The sequence below is a fragment of the Micropterus salmoides genome, unplaced genomic scaffold (assembly GCF_014851395.1).
Source record: "Micropterus salmoides isolate LMB-PRFRI ecotype aquatic unplaced genomic scaffold, ASM1485139v1 Ms_hic_scaffold_4, whole genome shotgun sequence".
In the NCBI taxonomy this organism is placed as follows: domain Eukaryota; kingdom Metazoa; phylum Chordata; class Actinopteri; order Centrarchiformes; family Centrarchidae; genus Micropterus; species Micropterus salmoides.
The window spans coordinates 18,173,549-18,190,190 of record NW_024043372.1 but is presented as its reverse complement, the minus strand read 5'-3'; the positions used below and the strand labels follow the sequence as shown (position 1 = coordinate 18,190,190).

At 39.1% G+C, this 16,642-nt stretch overlaps 1 protein-coding gene across 7 annotated transcripts in view; it reads left to right on the top strand.

Moving 5' to 3' along the window:
• kcnab2a (potassium voltage-gated channel, shaker-related subfamily, beta member 2 a) overlaps positions 1 to 16,642 on the top strand; it is a 95,456-nt gene that overhangs the window by 18,208 nt on the left and 60,606 nt on the right. For 5 of the 7 annotated variants that reach the window (XM_038697566.1, XM_038697564.1, XM_038697565.1 and 2 more), the window contains one exon: positions 2,531 to 2,602. The exons of the other annotated variants lie outside the window; for them this stretch is intronic. The gene's annotated coding sequence lies outside the window, so the exon portion shown is untranslated. The remainder of the gene's footprint in view (positions 1 to 2,530; positions 2,603 to 16,642) is intronic. 7 annotated transcript variants of the gene reach the window in all.

The window sequence follows — 16,642 nt, the reverse complement described above, 5'->3', positions numbered from 1 at the left end:
AAATAACCAGAAGTGAAAGACAAAATCCACATGCACACACAGGCGCATTCAGACGGGAGGTCCAGTTTCTTTTCACCTTGCCCGCCTCACTGCTGCTGCAGCTCCATCTGTTGCAGTTGCCACAGCCAGCAACACCCTGAAGCCAGGCTTTATCTGTTCTCCCAGTGTTGTGATGTGTGTTGCTGAGAGGTTGTGACAGTCATCTGTGCCTGGCCGAATGTGTTACTGTGTCATTTAAATGTGTGTAGGTGTTCATGCTGAGGCTGATTGTTGTGGGCCAGTCTCTCTGCATGCCTGTGCGTGTTTGCACACGTGTGTGTGTGTGTGTGTGTGTGTGTGTGTGTGTGTGAGAGAGCTCTCTTGTATACAGTATGTGTGCTTGCCTGCACATGGGCTCTGGTCCAAGAAGAAAGCACAGGAGAGGCAGGCTGCAGGGGTTCAGTTTGGTGCAGTAAGCTGTTGAATGCTCTGTAACAAGCAGGCAAAGGCAGATTCATGGGCTGGTGTGTCCTTTCACTCGGCTGGTACATCAATATTGCAGAAAGCACTGCTTTTTCTGAATTGTCTGGAATGAATGTGTCCTTGAGTAGCCAAACTCTTAACAAAGTTCATTGTTGTTGTTAATACTAACATATAACTGATGAGACAGGTGTTTGTGTGGATGCAAGAGCAGTAACAAGGTTTTTCATTGTTCTGTACTTGTTGTTGTATTTTAAGGAAAGGCACTGACAGGGCCCAACAAACAACACTATTAACTATACTTTAAACATGTCTTCAAAGACGTTCTTGTGACATCCTATGGCAACAGGAAAGGCAGATTCATCTGCAATTTGCACAAGTGCTTTGGTTAAGTGTCATGTCTCATACTTGTTAAGCTAGAAACAAAGGAGACACAACTTCTGTTGATGATGGATCTGCGTTTTTCTAAGGTGAACCGTAGACACATTTTAGAAGACTGTTAATTCCCGTGAGGTTTGTATGCTTCTGGGAAATGGCCATCTTCAGTATGCAAACTAGTTGCAACAAAGTGCAGCTGTAGTTTATAGCATTAATGAAGAGGGCAGCATATTATTCATATTATGTAACATAATACATGACACAAACAGCTTTCTCATCCAGCATTCTGTGTGATATATTAATGATTATTTTGTCTGCATTTTATACCTTATTGTGCTTTTCTGGCTCAGTTGTCTTTGGTTAGGAGGTAGCTCTGTTGTGTTGCTACTAACAATATTGGCAACACTGTTTTTTCACCTACAATGTCTTACTTGTATTAATATATGCTAAATACACAAGACAATTTTTTTTAAAAGGTAGCTTCAGAGTTGTTTTGAAGGCGCTTTGGACAGAGCTTGACAAACGCCTTGTCTACACCAGCCACACAGCGAATCAGTGTCTTCTTCATTGATCCACGTAGCAATTATGTTCTGAAATTTTGACATTTTTGATGCTGATTCATTTTCTGTCAATCGACCGCTTGATTAATTGACTTGTTGTTGGTTAAGCATAAAAAGTCACTTCATTGAGTTATTTACGTCACACGTAGTGAAGTGCAAGTCATTATGCAGCCAGGATAGACAGCTGTGTTGGATCTGTATCAGTTGCGCTTTTGACATTTCACTCAGCCCTCTCACTAATGTAGGTCCTGACTCTCTGCAGTTTTTACAGCTTGGTCTGCTGGATGCTCCAGTGGGGGTGTTTCCTAAACTGAGCTCAGTAATCATTCTGCAGCTCCCAAGGGGCATCACTTGCACAAAAACACACACATTCACGCACAAACACAGGAACTCACTTAATTTATCACACATTTATTCAGCAGGTTTGTTGTTCTTCTCCTTAGTTCCCAAAATGTTCAGCATTTCTTTGCTTTTGAAATTACAGATTTTGTTATTAGATATGGGCTGAGATGGTCTAAACGTTTTCAAATCAAAATCCTGATTTGAAAGACTGCAGTTTTCTAACTGTAGGAGCCGTGATTGCCGCGAGTGGTTTCATTGAGTAAAAAAGTTTCCAATAAAAAAATCTGATATTTCACATAATCTTTGTGCAAAAAGTTAGAGCATATAATAAATAAACAACACCCCAAAAGCACATTCATCTATAGAAATTGATATAAAAAATTAGGCAACCTGTAAGAACCACCATATTTATTCACCCCCTTCTATATAATTACCAAGCATTTCATTTGGACATTAACATCCAAAAAAACGTCATTAGCTTAAAAGGTGATTAGTTTGTATCCCTAATTTGCTTTACTTAGCTAAACTCCTCCATGGTCACCATTGTCCTTTCTTTTTCTAAGTAACCAGTTTTTCAGACTCATCTGAAAATTGAAATAATCTTTGCTATCAAGATGTACAGTATGTGTACAGGACAGAGTTGTGCACCAATTTGTTTAAGCTTGTACCTGATGTTCCTAATACTCGACAAGTAAGTAGTAATGAGATGCAGCTAATTAACATTACTTATAAATTTAGCTAACGTCACATAGCAGCAAAAACAAAACTTAATGTTAGTCTTTCCTTTTCAGCTCCAGACCGGAATCTGAGGCCCTGGGAGACGTTTGATTGCTAACCACCTTCACCAGCAGTTGGGGAAACAGGCAAGACTTTTTTTGGGAAGCTGTAGCATTTATTAACTGACACTCTTTAACCTCTGTACATTTACTGCCAGACTAACAACTTACAGCTTACGTTTTCCTCTGCTCCGCACACATTCATATGCACGTTGTAGTGGCGCACATATTTCAGCAGTGTTGGTGTGCCACACCTGAAAGAATATAGGGGAGTTTATTTAATTGTAGGGGGTGCGTTACTTTGGTATTCTCTACGACATACAGTAAATGCAGTGTTGTGGCATATTATGCGGAGATAAAAACTATAACATATTTTAATTCGAATCTGCAGTGGGAGTAAATTTCCGATAATTGATTTTTCTCCATTGAGACGTAATACTTTAATAATACACAATGCATCTAAGAATCAGTTTTTTTTACCCCACCCCTACTGGTTACATTGCCTTGTTTGTTTGGCAGGTAATTAGCAGCTAGCCAGGTAGTGAATGAATGATGAAAACATGGCACATAGCTAACAGTTATTAATCTCTTAAGCTTCAGATACATCATAGTTTTAAGCTTATTACTTAAATTTTTGTTTGTTATAACCTCAGAATCAGTTTTATTGCCAGGTACATTTTCACATGCGAGGAATTTGCCTTGGTATAAATTGGTGCTTACAGTACACATGAACATAAATAGAAATGTAAATATATTAAAAGTATATATAAAAATATATAAACCTTTTAAATAAACAGCACAATTATAACAAAGGAAATCTGTGGAGACCTTAAATCTCTAGTAACATTCACATTTACTGTATATTTATCAGTTTGAATGCTGCAGCTGTGACAGTGTTGTCATTAACAGTCTTGCTCTTAGTGTCTTAGATAAGACAGACAGCTGTAGCTTAGTTCCAGTTGTGGTGGATCACCATTATGTGATTACTGAGAAAGACTGACTCTCTGGCCTGTCAGTTGGTCATTCCCATGAGATGGATGTTTCACCAGAGGAGACTGAAGGCCTTCGTCTGTACACTGAGTATTTCAAGTTAACTGTCGTTTCAAAACTATGAAACAACAAATGCCACAGATACTCTGCCTAACGGATGCTTATTTAATCGTAATCTCTAATCTCTATATCTAAAGATGTTCTGAATGTGTAGTGATGTTGGATCCATGAATCATTAGTGGCCAGTCCTGATTACTGTATATACCATGCCCTTGCTCTGTGGTAGGTAGCCTATTGTATGTCCTTGGAACTTAATAAATCACTGTAATGGAGGAAAAAAAAAAACAAATTATTCCTGCACGGTGCTGGATAATGTGTTTATTGGCTAACAAAGACCTTAAAGTACAGCCTTAAGTGTTATTAAAATACCTATTTGCTTTGAAATTTCACCTGAATGTTTTTAGTTCAGTCAGACATGACCCCACAGTTTGGAAAAATGCATTAGCGGATAAAAGTTTGTCACCTGACTGATTAGAAAATGAGAACCCTGAGTAGGTCATATAATTTGTCAGCTATTGCTGTAATTAGGGCCTAGGGCTGGACAATAAAACAATTATCACAATATAATTTTTTTCTATAACAAATGTTCAATAAATATTCAATAAATGTTTGATTTTATTCACTTGAATCATACACGAATTAGAACTTAATTTTTCTTAAGATGTTTATTCTGTTGAGGAAAAAGGACTGAAAAAGGTTTTACTTAATTTTAAAGATATTTGTTGACAAAGATTTTATCATAAATATTTTGAATGTTCTATCTCAGATTTGTAATTGTTTGGCATCAAGTGTTGACCATAAAGAAAAGTTTAAACCACAATTAACCATCAGGTTTCTTCAACTTTCACTCAGGAGCAAAAATCAGCCTTTAAACTTGAAAGTAAAAACTATTTGATACTTATTGTGATAATTATCGATATCGAAAGATATGAAACTTTTTATAGTGATAACATTTTTGGCCATATCGTCCAGCCCTATTAGGGCCCTATGACGCGGAATTTGATAATAAAAATGGAATCGGCTATTACACGCGGAAAATCGCGGAATCTGCCAAAATGTGGCTGCGATTTGTAAACATTGGCATTTTCCATAGCATTATAAGTATCTTTTTCACAGCACTCAAGGTCTCTCCTCTGCTCTCTGTCTGTGGTTCACCGAGGACACACACACACACACACACACACACACACACACACACACACACACACACACACACACGTTGTCATATCTAAGTCAGCACATTAGCCAGAACCAGAAACGTTGATAGAGCTCATCACTTCAGCAAACTCTCAAAAGTGTAACCACATCGGCAGAAGACCCAAGCTCATTGAAGACTTCATGGCTGTGTGGGTATATTCCAGATATTCCAGTCAGGTAAAAAAAAAAAACTACATCAAGCATCATATGGAGGCTTCCTGCAGAAGATTTGTGGGAAGAAATTATCACTAATAAAGTAACAACCTGTTTAATAGGGTACAGACAGACTAGCTATAAATCTCGAATTGTAAGCACACTTACTAGATAACACATTTGGACATCAGTTACGTTTCTGTAAGTGCTCAGACGTCGGTTGCTGTCTAACTCTGTTGGCTGGCTTGCAAACCAAGTTTCAAGCAACATAATGCTGCTGTGGGATAGTGGGGCTGTGTCGAGCCGGAGCTGGACGAGCGGGCAACATAACCGGGCTCAGCTGCCTCTATGGACATAACGGCAGTGGCGAAGAGGATGTTGATGGAGAAAAAAGGAGTGACCAAACAAAAGGCTCGCTAATATGGCTAGGTCTTGTCGAACTTGCTTGATGTTTAGCTGTGTTAGCAAAATTGGCTACTTGGTAGTTTTTGATCTTAATGTAACCTTAACAAATGCACGTACAGTATTCTTATTTACGATAGCGATGAATTACACTCTGAAATGGTAGGAGCGTCAGATCGCACAAAAAAAAGTCTTACATGATGTTGCTTTAAAAAAAAAAAGGTCAGTTTTGCTCTGCTACCCCTCGCCAGACCTCACGCCCAATGAAAAATTTCCCAACAGAAAATGTTTTCTGTTTACCCAACATTGCAACATCATTCAATGTATTAGAACTGCTGTCATGTATTTTGTCTTTAGTGATCAATTTTGCCACTAGACAACAGTCTAAAAATAGTTATGTTAAATAGTGCCTCTGCTCTTTTTGCTCTGAAGGTTTTATTTCTTTAAAGGTTCATTGTATTCAGATTTTGGATGAGGACGGCTGACTGCTATAAAGCAAGCACATCTTTCACATATAAGTAAGGTAGAGGGAGCTGCTGTCTGTATGTATGTAGCCTCCTTCTCAAAACTGACCACAAACATCAGAGACAGATGGTCCTAAATAACACAGCACACATTTTTCACACATCCAAGCTACTTTTAGATCATACAGGTCAGTGTTGATGTACAGTGGGGCTGTTCCCCCCCCACCCCTAGATGTTTCTCTGATGATCCCTGATCTTACACAGATTCAGTAGATCATCATCATGATTTATGGTGCCATGTTCATTTTTTTTCAGGGCTTCTGTTTAAGTAACGTGTGTGTGTGTGTGTGTGTGTGTGTCAGTGGTGATTTGTGAGTCTAGATGCGATTGGCCAAACCGCCTTAATCATGATACAGTGCAACGCTGTATGGACAGCCCATCTGAATTACAGCAACAATATTGGACGTGTGAATAATGATGTAGCTCTGAACGTTGTGGTTGACATGTGTCTGTGACTTATGAGACATCGTGCTGGTTGTGATGGCTGAGTTATTGGGGTCATGTCTGTATTTGCTGCAAATACTTGAGATTGATTAGAAAGCTTCCGTCTCAAGCCTGAGCACATTGTGGGTTTTTTCAGTTCTGATCCTTGACTGCTGCATAGGGCTGAACGATGTTGGAAAATAATGTAATTGCAATTTTTTTTTTAAACCAATATTGCGATTTAATATGAGATTTAATTTTTAAGCTCTTTACCTTCTGTATTATTCAAAACGGACAAGCGTTAAATGGTTGTATGGTATGACCAACACAATAGTTGATAGATAAAACATACACTGTTCTTTCTTGTAACCCAGGCCTGTGTGATGATGAAATTAGGTGATGCATAAATTGCATGAATTATTATTATGAGCAATGGTGGGGAAGAAATATCAAATTATAATAATGTTAGGAAGATAATTTGAGAGTCAAGTCATGACATTAAATAATATAACATCATCGGGTAGGCGTACCTACAGACCACAAGAAAAACTAAGTTCACCAGTGTGAACTGTATTATACAGTAAGCGCTCAATACAAAACCCACAGTTTAACCACCAATTAATGAGTCCTTATCTCAGTTCTAATCTCCTAGGTGTCCATCTTTCTATATCCCAGTAAGCAAACAAAAAATACTCAGTTTGAGGTTCAGTTCAAAAGTTGGCCAACGAAAATAAAACCAAGTGATGCCTCTGTTGTTTAATAAACAAGCTTAGTAATTCTCCGACTACACCGGAGTTCCCCTTCCCGCAGCCTCCGATGCTGGTAAGCAGTGCACTGGCTGTAACCAGGCTGTAACTCAGGACAGAGTGGGCCTCTTTCGGACTTGTGCTTTTAGTTTGAAATGCCGTTTCACAGATATTTTCTGAGCTGACTGGTGGCTGTGTGTGAGACACAGGTGCTGATCGCCACAATACGCTTACCTTAATACACGTGTCTTTCTGTTGTGCATTTTTCCTGTCTGTGAAAGCGGGGGATGGCCTGACGATTTCAACCACCACCATGTTACCTGCGGTGGCGGGTGCTACTTTCATTCCCTGTGTGACACTTAAGTTTCTGTAGTGTCAGCTTCTGTAAAGCATAAGGCCATTGTTCAACATCAAGTCAAGGTACAGCGTAACATACGAAGTTGATTCTTCCTCTGCAGACTGGTTTACTCTCGCGTGTCATGTGACCAGAGCATTATCCCAGCCTTTGCAATTAGGAAATCTTGTTTTATCATATTGCGATAATATCACAAATGCAATTAATCGTTCAGCCCTACTGCTGCATTAGTAAAGCTCCAGCATTGCCTAATCACTGACTTGCACCCAAAATGTGCTTTTTATTTTAGACTAACATGATGCACCTTAGGCTCACTCACTTTGGTTTTGTTCAGTGTTATGTGCATAAATTAGTGGTGGGTGTGTGTGTGTGAGTGTGTGTTTGTGTGCTCTGCGTTCCAGTCTTTGGGACATCAGGTGAAGTGTTAAAATAACATATGCCTTAGATGGTGTCATTTCGTGTTCATTTTTCTATATGTACGTCCCTCGCACAGACCCAGTCTGTCTTTTCTACTCCAGCGTCCTCCCGTTGGCCGAAGTATATGGTTCAGGAAAATGGGTTGAGAGGAATCTAAGGCTTCTTACTTATGCTCACACATGACAGTGATGACATGAGTGAGTGCAAATCTTATGCAATAAGATTGGGCACATATTAACAAACCTTGCACTGTTAATATAAACAGATCTTGACATCAAATAAATGAAATCGCATCCCTCTGTTGGAGGTTTGTCAGTCCTAGTGTGTCTGTGCTGCAGTGTGAGCAGAGGGCTGGCTGAACTGGCACACAGCTCTCAAACAAAGAAGTGGGAGAGGGTGAAATAGATTGATGGAAAGAGAATTGCAGAGAAGAAGAGTACTAGTAGGGAAGACAAAACTTCCAATAGGCATATTTACTTCTTATTTCTTGGTCGTGTTGAATATGCCCATTAGATGATTGCCAGCAAGATCAGGGTGGATTATGTACTTTTTATTTCAGTGTCTTAGGGGATATTATTTATGGTGACAAAATTCTACCTTTTGGAAAGTCTTATGAACTATAACAGCTCACCAGGGATTGGGTAAACAACACAGCAACGCAAGTGCTGTGAAAGTGTGGTATGAGAAAGAGGGAGGCCGAGTAAACCTGTAGCTTGTCTGCATCGACTTGTTTCCGTCCAAACCTGACTTGAAACACTGGCTTTATCCAGTAAGGGGCCTGCCTGCCTTTCTGAATAACTGGTGTGGACAGCAGGTTGGATTTCAGTGCCCCCAAGTTACCCCTATGATGGCCTGGTTTGGAAACTGTTCACTTTGAAACTCTGCCTCTTTGATTTTATCTGTTTTGGATCATTGGTATTTACTGTATTTCTAATAAGACTGCCTGTGTGTGATAAGGTGTAAGATATACATTTTATCACACTAATATGTTTTGTACTGAATACTGTGGATATTAATCAAGTATACAGATAAGAAGTATTTGCTTTAAATATTTTTAACTTGTTTAATTTTTAAACTAGCAGAAACATAATATTCATTCATATTAACCTTTGGTTTCTAATGGTATAAATACTAGTCAAAGTAACAAACACACCAGCATAAAAATATAATCTCTGGCATTTCAATGATTCACTGGACCAATTCCACTGGTAGGTCCCATTTAAAACTTGGCAGACACCTATTCTCATAGCTAGAAGTCATGTAGGTCATATTTGTAATAATCAAACTAGTAGGTATAGCTATAGCTACATAGCACTACCTCTTTAGGGCAACAGCTTGTCCACTTTCAAACTGACGTGCTCCCATGAAAATCAGCTCTTTGTGTGACTAATTTAAGTCTGATCGTGGCGTAATAGTTTCACAATGACAGAACTTTTAGACACAGGATTTGAATCAGAGATTTTCACTTTCACTTCCTTTCAGCCTTAAAATAATTACTGTAGTATATAATATCTATATCAGAATCAGAAGTTTTTACACTTGCTGACTTTGCATGTCAATATATGAAGGAATGGAAATTATGATAGAAAGTAGGTAAGTAGAAAATATAAAAATCTAAATATAAAGGAGTATGGAGTATTTTAAAGCATCAGCAGAAATGTAATGATAAATAATAGTACTGAAAAAGATGGTAATTTGTACAGTGTGTATTAACAAAAATGATAAACGGTGCATTTGGTACATCTTGCTTTTAATACAGAAAAGATCCACTTTGGCCTTCACAGCCATCTGTATTCATTGAGGCATGGATTCATTAGGGTTCTGGAAAAACTATTAAGTTCCTGTCTGACTTGAATGTATCACTGTTTTCACACAGCTTTCATAGCTGTGCATTGACATAGCAAAAATCCTCACCCAAAGGTGTGATGTGGGGGCATTTAACTTAACTGAAGATACTGTCATTGTTTATGAAAGATTGTCCTGGAGAAGGTAGTAAGAGATGTACCCATTTAGCAATACTGTTTATGTCAGCTGTGGCTCATTTGATACTAAGGGCCAGGCCTAATGCTTGCCAAGAACCCCCCCCCCTCCCCAAGGCAGCCTGGACTGATGACACCAGACAGAATGGATACATGCTGTTGATGCCAAATTGTGTCCCCGTCATCAGCTTGTCACACCACAACCTGGAAAGTGTTGGACAAGTTGGAGTTTTTCCACTCATTGGTTGCCCAGGCTTTGGTGGTGATGTGTCCTTTTGTAAGACCGTCTCCTTGTTAGCCAACAGGTGGGGAGCCCACAATGGTAATCTGCCACTGAAGCCCACCCTCATCAGTGTTTGAAGAGATGCATCTGCAGAAATCACTTTTGCATGTCACTGTATGAATTGCTTTTTAGCTCGAACACATTTTAGTATTCTCTTACTTAAAATCAACAAACCATGAACTCAATTACCGTCTCATTGTATGGCCTCTTTTTTTTTTAACATTATATTAGATAAATTGCTGTGGAAACAACAATGTTGTGGTGAGTCTCTCATATGTAGGCTGTGAAAGATTTTGTCAATATTTTCAGCCTTTTGGAAGCAACTTGTTAGCAGGAGGCGGATGGAGTTTTTCACTGAGATGTATGGAAACTGTTGCCAGTGTTGAGGCAAGATGTTTTTATATTTGAACAGATAGTCTTTGCCTTGTCAGTTGTTCTTTTTCCCTCTGTAAATAAAAATATAAAACGCTGGTGTACAGCAGATTTAAAACCTGACATAGCATATTTATTTTAACTGAAAGTTAATCTGGGTTCATCACATAACCTGTCTATAATTAGCTACCCTTCACTTGTAAGTGTTCAAAAATGCAGAAAACCATTGTTCAGAATGTTTTTTGGACATCAGAGTGCAGCTGGAATTGCAAATATTTCTTTCAGCACTATGAGGACTGCCAGTCAGATATTACATTTAAAGAATGTGTTGCACAAACGTTCCATTTATCACTTTTATTTATATGCAACATATAAACAATGCGGGTTTATATGTCTCTCCGGTTGCTCCTGCTTCCTCCCACAATCCAAAGACATGCAGGCTAGGTAATTGGTGTCTATGTGTGGCCCTGCGATGGACTGTCCAGGATGTACACCGCCTTTCGCCCGATGTCATCTGGGATTGGCCCCGCGACCCTGTACGCAGGATAAGCGGTTGATGATGGATGGATGGATATAAACAATGCTGTTTACATAGATAGTAATGTGTGCCTTGTAATGATGTGGTCACAAAGGCTGCATTTACACAACATTAACAGTACATCAAACTTAATTTTCTAGATCAAGCAGGGGAAAATTTGTAATAAATATGAATATTCACTAATTGAAGTTGAAGTGGATATATTTTGAGAGTAATTGTACATAATCGGTATACAAAAAGGTCCATTATTCAGTATATAGAAAGTGATGTAGCAGTGGTAAAGGGATATGTTCAAGGAAGGGCTACTTAAAACAGGTTGAGAGCCAGATGGACAACACTGTAGGAGGCAGAGGGATGGTCTTCTAGAGACACAGAAACAGAGATACAGATCTTGACATAGGTTAAGATGGAAAAAGTTCACACAAGACAGCACTTTCAGGTTTATTTTCAAACTGAAAGAAATAAAAGTGTGGTGGGGGAGAGATAGTGAACATACAGTGATACAAAGAACCCACACGTTGGGAACTGGAACCAGTTAAACCGTGAAAAATTGGTTGGTCATTGGTTAATTTTCTGTTGATTGACCAATTGAATAATTACTAGCCAAACTGGCTAATGGTATCAGCTCCAAAAACCTTTTTTTCACACACACAAAAAAGACATAGACTCGCATAGCAGATTCTCAGTTAAAACTCTGGCTTAAATTGGTCACATTTTGGATCCTTGAGATGATAAACAATAACAGAATAGTAACAATTGACCCCAGGCAAATGCACACATTTAATGTTACAGCACTGCTGCTAGCAGTATTTCACATCTTCACAGTCCTACACGTTGCCTGCTGTTAGCCTCATGGTTTATGAAGGTTAATGTAACAGTACAGATGGCACGTTGATTCAGCGTAACACCTGGACACATTGCACTGACGCACAGGATCAAAACAAGTGCTGTTACCTTAATGCACATAGAAGCCCTCTCTTCTTACAGCCTAGCTGCTGTTGCCTCAGGGACACAGAATCAGTTCGTAAACAAACACTTGAACTTCAACAATGATTGTCTGTGACACAGACTATGGGCAGGCCAACGGCATATATGTGGACATGAATAAACAGCATGACTTTAACCCTTCATGCCTCAGGAAACCCGCTGCTGGTCTCGTTCTCGACCTCGCAAGCAACACAGGCTTGTGTAGGTAGTCTGATGTTACGTGAGTTTGTTTTGCGTTTGTGCAGAAGAAGAAAGAGAGAGATGGTCATTCTCCGGTCTTCCTATAGAAAATAAAATAGCTATGTTAAATCATGCTTAGATGGATCCATGCACTACCATACAGTCTATGTGTGGGCGCTTGCATGTAGCCATTAAGTTTGTCCTACTTTGGATGGAAGGCTGAGTGTATTTTATGTTGTTGCTGCACTGCAGCTCCTGTGTCAGTACTCCGATTCTCTTTGAAGGCAATTCTCTGCTTTCATAACGCACAGAAGAACAAGCCAGTAACCAGCTGCTTGAGGTACAGGAGATTTGTGTTTACAATAGACCTATTGAGTCATACTACATGTAGAGTAACTTTATTAAGCAATTAGTTGCAATTCCTTCTGGAGTACAAATGCTAACGTCACAAAGAAGTGAATGATGTTTCCATTCTGCAGCTACTATAAGGAGCAGTGCTTTGTTATAAAAGAGCAGCTGCATAAGTGTCCTGAGGTGGTGTGTGTGTGTCTGCCAGGTCATCCATGATGGAGTCAGATCTGCACACGTGTAAATGATCAGAAGGATGAAAGCCTGTGCACTTTCTCCTTATAAATGCATGTATATCTGCATCTGATACTGGGGTTACAGTGATGGCTAAAGGACGTAACACTGCAGACCGTCACTGTCTCACAGCTGATGACCACAGTAAAGGCTGCAATCTCCCTCAGCTGGCATTTAAAGCCTGTGTGAATCATGCATACTATGTCAGACAGGCAGATTGTCTGTGCTCAACAAATCTTCACTGCCATTTGAAAGGCACAGATGCATGCAGTTTTTTTGCATGCATCTGCGACGACATCATTCTGTTTACTTTTTTAAAATCCATTTCTTGTCATTAGGTTTGAGCTAAACACCAATCCACATCCTTTTAACATTGAGATGGTACAAAAATTTTAAGGACTCCCGTTTGGAGGTTTGCGTGTTCACTTGATGCAAGTATTTTTTTTCTTCCTTTTTCAACAAGATTGTGAAGAGATCGTATTACATATCACAACTTAGCATGTGCATGAGTGTGTACATCCCGGCGATTGGTCCAGATCAACCTGTGGATGCTTATTTTCGTGTCCTCAGGATCTCCAGGCAGAGGAAATTCCTTCTCTTTTCATTCAGGGGAATCCGCGATCTCACATTTTCTGACGGCTTTTTCAGAGGTCTGTCAAGAAAGCCAGAGACTCTTGAATTTCCTTCAGAACTTTTCAAAGTAAAATCTTTCAATTAAACACAACATAAAATACTGCTGCAAAGATGTTCTCGCGCTTTTATTTTATAGGCACAAATACTTAAGAGGAAGTGATTATGTGAGTAACTTTTGCTGTCATGACTGAGAACTCTTTCAGAAGCAGCCGCTAGTATTGTTTTGCCGCTATCAAACTAATCTGGCCACAGGCCAGATATTATTGCTGGCGGGCCACCTATTGCCGACCACGGATTTACAGCTTCCAAGTCAGGTCATGCAAATGGCGATCCGTACTTGAACCGTTACAGAGCTTGTTACGTTTGTGGAATTTTTGAGGCACTAATTTATTAATTTCACACGCACTGAAGTGTAAAGTATGAACATTGCGGTTGTTGCAGTGCTTGCCATTCTCCACGGTAGGCTTGGCCAATAGTGCGGTATTTCAATTTTGCGGTTATTGCGACGGCCCTATGTTCACCTGCAAAATGTTGATAAAATAAACACAAAGCTATATATGTTGACCCGAAACAGCTCTGCTGGTGTTGCTTGCTAATGCACACTTGTTATATCATTAATTGTAAGTGCTAGCTTGTGTGTTTATTTATTTTGGTATGTGTTTAATGAAGTGCAGGGGTGGGGTGGTGATGGCGCATAGATAAGATTCTTGCCTTTGGTGTGGGAGCGCAGGGTTCGATTCCCACTGTGAGACATTCACCATTGTGTCTTTGAGCAAGACACTTAAATCCTAGTTGCTCCAGAGGTGTGCAACCTGTTTTAATTTTTGTAATTGTAAAAATATAAAAGCGTCAGCTAAATGAATAAATGTAAATCAGGCTTTTTTCACCTTTTTTCCCCTAGGTGCAGCCCTGTCTCCCTGCTGCTGACTGCAGCCTACTCACTCAATACTAGACCAATTTTTAAAATGCTGTCCCAATTAGTCACATAGACAAAAACATGGGATAATAGGGATCAGGCTGAAAAATATGAAGTTACCCTTTAATGTAGCCAGTACTGATTCTGGATTTGGCCTGCCTCTGATCTTTCTCTGAGTGTGATCTGCAGGTCGTCTCAGGACATTTCTAATTGGCATTTTTCAGATGTTTTCTTCATTATGAATGGTTTAACTATGACTGTAGTTGCTGACAATAATTCTCCTTAGTCTGTATGAACATAACTTTAGAAACATGCCCTTGTGGTGCTGGCATTTCATCTGCGATCTGAGAGAATTTACCTGCACACAAAACAAGGGCTGGCCCGAATATCATATCATTTTTTGAGCTTCGACGCTTCCATAGTAATTAAAAGCAAATAATCGAAGCTTTGTTTTGTGCAGGACTAAGAAAATGGAGAAGTTGGATAAAAGAGGAATATTTATTGCAGGGTAAAGGGATCATATATTGAGCAGGTGAAGAGCGAGGCAGAGTGAAAATAGATGCGTGCCAAACCGGGTTGGTGGCTGCTGTACAGAGCAGGGGGAACCGTAGCTGTGGGTCCAGAGTGAGAGAGTCTGATCCAAGCAGGTCCAGAGCAGAATCCGGGAATAGTTTAGCCGGGCGGGATCCAGAGAGAGTGCACGGGATGAGTGGTGTTTTCGGTAGCGGAACTAAATCTAACATGTTATTATGCAAAATTTACTTTTAATTATAGCGACAAAATGCTCTTCTTCTACAGTCGGCTTAATATAATTATCTATTTGCGTTTATTATGTTGTCTGTTTTTTTCCAGCCTACAGTTTACTGATTCATTTTAAAATGTAGGAAATGTTACTGTTCTGATCTGTAACAAAATTAAGCAATTGTAAAATTAATTAACACCATAACTTCCACACTACTGCTGTCATCACTCAGTTTAAAGTGTTCTCACACAGCTGAGGTCAGACGCGTGGAAAAAACTCTCAATAATCAAAACTGAAAATAGAATGTGTACCAACGGTTGAATATTCGGGTCCAGCCCTACACAAAACTAATCAATATACAAGAAACTCTGCTTGTTATGAATGTGCTGCTCTTTGTCACATGTACAGTATGTTCTGTGTGCAACTGAGTGCATTGGTTATCCTTGTCAACACAACCACATTGAGTGGGCAAAGTAGCATGGACTGTGTGTGAGTGAGGACTGTGGCTGAGTGGGTGGTTATAATGTGTAATTTGCCAGTTTGTCACATTGCTTCAGTTTAATACTGTGATAAACTGACAGCCTATGTAGTGGATGCTTTAGTACAGTGGACAGAAGAAGTTAGGGATTTTCAGAGGGGAACTTACTTAAGCACATTACCTCAGGTGAGAGCTGTGATTTGCAGACATTTGCAGTTTGCCCATTTTACTGTCATCTGACAGGCTTTTCCCCTCTAATATTAAGAAGTGAATGAAAAACCTGTTTAGTTGTTTCCTCGATAAATCCACAAATTTCCATTATTCATTGTGGGCTGACTTAGAGGAATATAGTCTTTTCCTCTGATGAGGAATTTCAGTCAGATCAAATGTTAGTCTTGCTAATAAAACGAAGAACGACTGGAGGGGTCTCTTCTCCTTATACTACCAAACGCTGCTCCCTGCTTCCCATGCTGGGATACGCTATAAACATTGTTACCAAAAATGAGAATACGCGAGTTAAAACATTTGGTGGCTGGGTGATATGGCCAAAAATGTTATCACGATAAAACCATTACATATCATTCGTTATCGATAATTATTACGATAAATCATTATTTCTTTCAAGTTTAAAGTCTGATTTTTTTGTTCCTGAGTGAAAGTTGAAGAAACCACATTATTAATTGTGGTTTCTTTATGGTCAGAACATGACAAACACTTGATGCCAAACAAGTGGGTCACTTCACAAATCTAAGGTACAATATTCAAAACGATTCTGACAAAATCTTTTTCAACAACAAGTGCTTATTGTTTTGTGATTGATTGTAATTCAAATGAATTAAATCAAACATTTATTGATGATACATTGAACATTTGTTATATTGTTATTGAGAAAAATTATATTGCGATAATTACCATTATTGTTTTATTGCCCAGCCCTAGATTCTTAGATTGAAAATGAACAGCACTAATTTTCATTATTATGTATGTTGGAGGTTTGCTGTTTTCCTAAATGTCATCTCTAAAAGTAGGAACACACTCTTAAATTAGATTTTTGGTGAATATATTGATTCCAAATATTCAATAGTCTTTCAAAATATAAACAATGCATCCCTGTCATTAATTGATGTGTGCAGATTCCCTAGAATTCCACATGATGCTGTTTCAAACCAA